The sequence below is a fragment of the Humulus lupulus genome, chromosome 7 (genome assembly GCF_963169125.1).
Source record: "Humulus lupulus chromosome 7, drHumLupu1.1, whole genome shotgun sequence".
NCBI lineage: Eukaryota > Viridiplantae > Streptophyta > Magnoliopsida > Rosales > Cannabaceae > Humulus > Humulus lupulus.
The window spans coordinates 149,091,831-149,099,008 of NC_084799.1; the positions used below are offsets into that span (position 1 = coordinate 149,091,831).

The 7,178-nt window shown below is 38.3% G+C and overlaps 1 non-coding gene across 1 annotated transcript; it reads right to left on the reverse strand.

Moving 5' to 3' along the window:
* Positions 1-1,203: 1,203 nt before the first annotated feature.
* On the reverse strand, positions 1,204-1,309 carry LOC133792818 (small nucleolar RNA R71). The gene has a single exon (XR_009874291.1). It is a non-coding gene; the product is annotated as a small nucleolar RNA R71 (small nucleolar RNA).
* Between the last annotated feature and the right edge of the window lie 5,869 nt (positions 1,310-7,178).

Below are 7,178 nucleotides of genomic sequence, written 5' to 3' on the forward strand. Positions count from 1 at the left end.
TTATAAAGGGTTCAGAGGTGCCACCTCAAGCTCGTGCCTCGAGCTTGTTGTATTCCTAGCCCGTGGTGTCCATATTTCTGACCTGCCTCCTTAATTATCTCATTAAGCCTTTGGTTACCTCGAGCTAAAGAGGTAGGACCTGGTAACAGCAGCTCCGGGTACTTGTCATCCACGTGGCTGATATAATTACGCCATCTCTCAGCTCGCTAATAGCCCGTGGATAATTAGGGCGTACACTTAGTATTGGGAACAATTGTGTAATATTACAAATGGTAGAAACCGATATTGTTCTGTCTAGAAAGATTGGTTGTTAAATAAGGTTTGTGATAGCGTTACCCTCCACACTTACCTGGGAACCTCAGGGAGTTCTGTCTAGGCAAGTGTGGGTCTAAAGTGGTACCTTGGCAACCTTCCCAATCAGCCTGGGAACATTTTGAGCGTATACCTTTGCACTATTAAATTGTTGAACTTATTAGTATAAGAAAACCAAACTTGTTCTGTCAAAATAAGCAATTTCACTCTGCTTAAAGGTTGTTTGGTCAAAAAGGTTTAACTTGTGATCCACCATACCTACTCAGTAACCTCAGGGAGTTCTAGTAGGGCATTGAAGATCACCCAAAAACCTCCAAATCTACTTGGGAACAAGTTTAACAAAAAAATCAAAATAAAACATAAAATAAATCCAATTCTTATTTCCGAGAGTGGATGAATCATCACGAAACTTCCAGTGACACTTCTTCCAATTCATCTGCCACTCCTTCTAGAAATCCTTCCACCAATCTTGCTTCTCCACAAACTTTAGCTGATAATAATCCATTTGCAATGGCTCGCAATGATGAAATCCAACCAAGAACTCTCAATGACTACCTCCATCTTACTCGTACTTCCACGCCTTCATGCATTATCTTCCCTCCTAATATGCCCGCATTAAACTTTAAACCTGGCATGATTCAACTCTTGACCACATTTCATGGAATGGAAAATGAAAGTCCATACATGCATATTAGAGAATTTGAGGAGGTAATAGCCACGTTCTATAACCGAGCTGAAAATATCGATTCTGTGCGACTAAAGTTGTTCCCTTTCTCCTTGAAGGACAAAGCCAAAAGCTGGTTATACTCTTTGAGACCTAGGTCTATTGGAACATGGGAGGAGATGAACAAATTCTTCTTTCTGAAACACTTCCCCAGCCACAAGACCAACAGTCTAAAACGATAGATTTCCACATTTTCCCAAAAGGACAATGAAATGTTCTATCAAGTCTGGGAAGATTCAAAGATCTGTTGAATCAGTGCCCGCACCATAGCTATGAGAACTGGCGTTTGGCCAGTTACCTCTATGAAGGCCTCATGAGTCGTGAGCGCCAGTTTGTATAAATGCTATGCAATGGTGTATTCCTCGAAAAAGAGCCAGATGCTGCTCTTGAATATCTCGAAGAAACCGCGAAAAAGTCTCACACCTGGACTGGTCCAAGTGCTACTGATAGCACCAATCGACACAAACCACCTGGGATCTATCAACTTCGAGAAGATGATAGTATTAAGGCCCAACTCGAAGCTTTGAAAAAACAGTTTGAGGTCTTAATGACAAAAAATGGCCAAAAACCGCACATGATTGCTCAAGCGGAACCACAAGAACATTGTTTTGTTTGTGGAGGGACGAAGCATTTAGCTAAGGACTGCTTAGCTTTGAATGAAATGAGGGGGGTTTATGAGGAGCAATGCAATGCCTTGGGGGCATATAACAAGCCATTCTCCCATACGTACAACCCTAGTTGGAGAAACTACCCAAATTTCAGTTGGAGAGATTCCAACTGAGCTTAATCGTCTAGAGGCCAATAGAGAAATGAGCAACAAGTTCAACCATCAAAGGCGTATTCTACACCTCAATACAATGCTCATGCAAAATGAAATTCTCTCAAGAATACTCTTCATGCATTCATAGAGGAACACTCCAAACTGAATCACCAAATGATGGAAGAAATCAAGGAAATGAAATCTCAATTCTCAAAATTGACTGAATCCTTGGCATTTTGGAAAAAGGAAAACTTCCTTCCCAACCAAAATTCAATGTGCAAGGTATGGATTTTTGGGAGTACAACCTAATGGCTGATGTGAGTTGGTATTGGAGGAAGTTGGTGCATCTGAGATCCTTTCTGACCAGAGGTACCTTGGAGGCTGCAGTTTCAGGTAGGAAGCTTCAGCTGAACAATCTGTATATGTTGCTGCTTCAGCAGAGTAAAGCGAGGTTTGCCAAAGTGGTTTGGTGTAGCTTGTCTCTTTCGAAACACAGATTTGTTCTCTGGCAATCTGTCCTTGGTCACCTTCTGACCCGAGACAATCTTCTTCTTCGACAGATCCCTCTTGATTCTCCCTTATGCCCAGTTTGTGAGATAGATTTGGAATCTCATGCACATCTATTTTTTGACTGTTCTTACTCTCATTAGGTTTTGAATAAGATTGCTGATTGGTCAGGAATTGCTATAAGGCCTTCCAAATTCTGTGAATGGATTGCTTGGATGGATGGGCGACCTAAAGGTCTTTCTCAGTGAATCTTGGCCGCTACTCTTGCTGCTACTGTTTATTTCATATGGCTGAATCGTAACTCATGTATTTTTAATTACGCAGCTATTTCTAGTAATAGAATTCTTTGTCTGATTAAGGCTAGCTTAAAGGCTAGAATGTTGGGTTTTGCTAGGAAGAAGCTTGGAATTCTTGAGAAGTCTTTTCTTGATTCTATGAATCAGTTGTAATCTATTTGTTCTTATCTTAGTTGTTCTAAGCTCTTTTTGAGCTTGTGCTTGTATTTTGTTGGTTGGTTCAATAAAGTTTCTTTCTGAATAAAAAAAAAAAAAATTTCAATGTGCAAGGTCAAGACATGGCCCAATCTTCAAATTTCAATGATCAAAATGTCAAGGAAGTAAATGCCATCACGACTAGAAGCAGTAAAACTTTGCAAGACCCACCCATAAAATCCAACTCTCCCAGTACTCCAAAATTTATTCTCGAAAATCCACCACTCAATGCTTCTCCAAAAGTATCACTTCCCCAGGCTTTGAAACCTGTCGGGAAACTTCCTGATAACCGAGCTGAAATCCTTGAGCACTTGACACAAGTGAAGATTAATCTTCCTTTGCTTCATATCATAAAAAAAGTGCCAGCTTATGCCAAAATCATCAAGGATCTATGCACTACAAATAGGAATCACCATGTTAAGAAGAATGCTTTCTCAACTGAGCAAGTAAGTGCGGTAATTGAACAAAAGACACTGCCGAAATACAAAGATCCCGGTTGTCCCACCATTTTTTGCCAAATTGGGACCCATGAAGTCCGCCAAGCCTTACTTGATCTTGGCGCAAGTGTAAATCTCATGTCTTACTCTGTATACTCGCAACTCGGTCTTGGAGAAATGAAGCCAACATCTGTTGTGCTACAACTTGTTGACCATTCCATCAAAAAGCCTAGGGGTATTGTTGAGGATGTTTTAGTTCAAATTGAAAAATTCTATTACCCCGTGGATTTTCTTATTCTTGATACCCAATCTGTGGTAAACACGGAGTCTAAAATTCCTATTATTCTTGGAAGACCATTCCTTGCTACTGCAAATGCTTTGATCAATTGTCAGAATGGCCTAGTGAAGATATTGTTTGGAAACATGACTCTTGAAATCAATATCTTCCATATCGGGAAAAAACCCCGAGAAGATGATGAATGCTATCAAACATTCATGATTGACTCTTTAATTCCCGAGGAGGTTCAATTGCGAAGTAACTTTGATAATCTTGATGAACTCCTCCTTCTGTCTTACAACGAAAGTCCAGTTCTATTGAGTCTAATCTTGCAATATCATATCACACAGACTTACGCAATAGAAGGACTCAGTTTTGGCAACCTCGCTTTGAAGAGCTACCTCGTAAGAGGTCATAGTCGAAAACTTCAGCCAAAGAGGTTCCGAATGTTCAATTGACCCAACTTCCCGAGGGTTTGAAACATGTCTTCTTAGGAGACGATGAAACCTTTCCAGTTATCATCTCGTCCAACCTTTAAAATTCTCAAGAATTGCAGTTACTCGAGCTACTGCGAATGCATAAATCTGCGATAGGTTGGACGCTTGCTGATATTGAAGGTATTAGCCCTTTAATTTGCTCCCATCGAATCAATCTGGAGGACGAGGCCATCTCTTGAAGAGACCCTCAAAGGCGACTGAACCCCACAATGAAAGAAGTTGTAAAAAATGAAGTTTTGAAATTTCTAGACACTGGTATTATTTACCCTGTAGCTGATAGCAAATGGGTCAGTCCAACTCAATTCGTGCCTAAGAAATCTGGTGTTACCGTGATCCAGAACGAAAAAGGGGTCCTTGTCCCCACAAAAATGGTGACATGGTGGCGCATGTGCATTGATTATAGAAAATTAAATGCCGCCTCCTGCAAAGATCATTTTCCACTCCCATTCATTGATCAAATCCTTGAACGCGTAGTTGGTCATCCATTCTATTGCTTTCTTGATGGCTATTCTGGCTATTATCAAATTGAGATTGCATTAGAGGATCAATATAAGATCACTTTCACTTGTCCCTTTGGCACTTTTGCTTTCCGACGTATGCCATTTGGCTTGTGTAATGCACCAGCTAATTTCCAAAGATGCATGATGAGCAACTTTAGTGACATGATTGAAAAATCAATGGAAGTATTCATGGATGACCTAATTGTTTTTGAAAATTCCTTTTACACATGTCTTCTTCATCTTGAAGCTGTTTTAAAACGGTGTATTGAGAAAGGACTTGTGCTCAATTGGGAGAAATGCCATTTCATGGTGTCTTCTGGCATAGTCTTAGGCCACATTGTTTCTAAAAGAGGAATTGAGGTTGATCAATCCAAAGCCGAGCTTATCTCCAACCTGCCTACTCCTAAGACTGTCAAAGATGTTAGGTCATTCCTTGGTCATGCTGGTTTCAATAGGAGGTTCATACAAAAATTTTCAATGATTGCTCGTCCGCTAAGCAATCTCCTAGCCAAAGATGTCACTTTTGAATGGACACCTAAGTGTGAGGAATCATTCCGAACGCTCATTAATTAACTCACTTCTGCTCCCATCATTCAGTCACTCGATTGGACTCTTCCTTTCGAGATCATGTGTGATGCAAGTAACTTTGCTGTGGGAGCTGTGCTAGGACAATGAAGGGAGGGGAAACCTTTTGTTGTCTATTATGCAAGCCGAACTCTCAATAGTGTTCAAATGAACCATTCCACAACTGAAAAAGAGTTTCTTGTCGTCATCTTTGCCCTTGAAAAATTTCAATCTTATTTGATTGGATCACCTATTACGATCTTCACAGATCACTTCGCCCTTAAGTATCTCCTTTCCAAAAAGGATGCTAAGGCACGATTAATACGGTGGATCCTTCTCCTGCAAGAATTTGATATAACGATCAAAGACAAGAAAGGTGTTGAAAATGTCATCGCAGATCACTTGTCTCAACTTGAATTCAATGATCTCGCTCATTATTCACCTATTCGTGATGATTTCCCCGATGAATAATTACTTTCTATTACTCAGTTACCGTGGTATGCTCACATTGTAAACTACTTAGAAACAGGTGAACTCCCATCTGAATGGAGTTCACAAGACAAACACAAATTTCTGGTCAAGGTGTGTAATTTATTTTGGGATGACCCATACTTATTCAAGTATTGCCCTGACCAAATCATGTGAAGATGCATCCACGACGATGAGGTGTCTAGTGTGCTGAATTTTTGCCACAATGATGCTTGTGGTGGTCACTTTTCTGTGAAGAAAATCGCTGCACAAATCTTACAATGCGGTCTTTACTGGCCCACTTTGTTTAAAGACACCAATGCTTTATGTCGTTCTTGTATAAGGTGCCAGAAGTTAAGTTCCTTGTCCCGTCGGCACATGATGTCCTTAAGAAGGTGGACCAAATTTATACACTCTGAAGTTTTGAATGGTTTGTTTTTTTTATTATTATTTATTTTTCTTTTTATTTTTCTGTCTTTCTTTTATTGTTGTATGTTGTTTGTTTTGGAGTATTGTTACCAGGCTATTTTCGCTCTCGCCTCACGGACATGGTCATCATCCAGGTGTTCTCTTTCCTTACGTTTTTCATTGATTATTCATTTTGATATTGAGGACACTGTTTGATTTTTGGTTGGGGGTGGTGAGCATGCATTAGCTTTCATTTGGAAAATCTTATTGTCAAGTTGAATTTCTAAGTCAAATTTTTTCAAAATTATCCAAGCACGAGTACAGCTTGTTGGTTTGAGTCAATTTTTACTATGTTTAGCTATTAAGAAGTGATTTTCAGAGTTCTTTTGTGCACTTTCCAAACATGTGATAAATTGGTTGTTAACACAAATAGCTGAGAGAAATTTCAAGTTTAAAGTTTTTCATTTCTTTGTGAGTTGTGAGAGTTGAGAAAACAACTTTTTGAACTTTTATTGATCATTTGAGTTGGTAAAGTCACATTTTTGGAATTTAAAACATGACATTGACTAGAGGGATGTTTTTCATATAAGAATGAGTCTTTGTAATAAAGTTTAAATTTGTGTTCTATTTATTTTATTTGTAATTTCCTTTTATTTTTGTGTTGCCTGTTGTCAAAAAAAAAAAAAAAAAAGAGGAAGAAAAAAAAAGGGAAAAGAATGATGAAAAAAAAAAGAAAAAAAAATTGAAAAAAAAGAGAACAAGAGCAACACTTTCCTTTATTATTTTTGTAGTTGTTGGAAAAAAACAAAAATCTTTCTAGTATTTTTTTTGTAAAATACTAATAATAATAATAAAAAATATATTATTAATAGTTTCCTTTTCTTATTTATCATTTCTAGTTATGTCATTTTATTTTTGAGTTTTCTCTTGTAAATCCCAAAGGTTGTTTGTTATTTGAATTCCAATAAGTTGATATGCCTATCTTGTGATCAATAATTGTTCAAATTGCTTGTCCTAAAAAAATTATGTTCTCTCATTTGAGCATAATCTGTTACATTTCCAACTCCAGGAGTGTGATCCTTTTCATAAAAATACTTTCAATGCCCGTGAGGAATTTGGAGTTGAGACTTTATACTTTTGAGATTTTTCGATACTATTTGTGTTATGACTTGCGATAAAAAGAATATGGTTTGGTGTCCACACACACAACTCTAAAATCGCAACTGAAGTAGC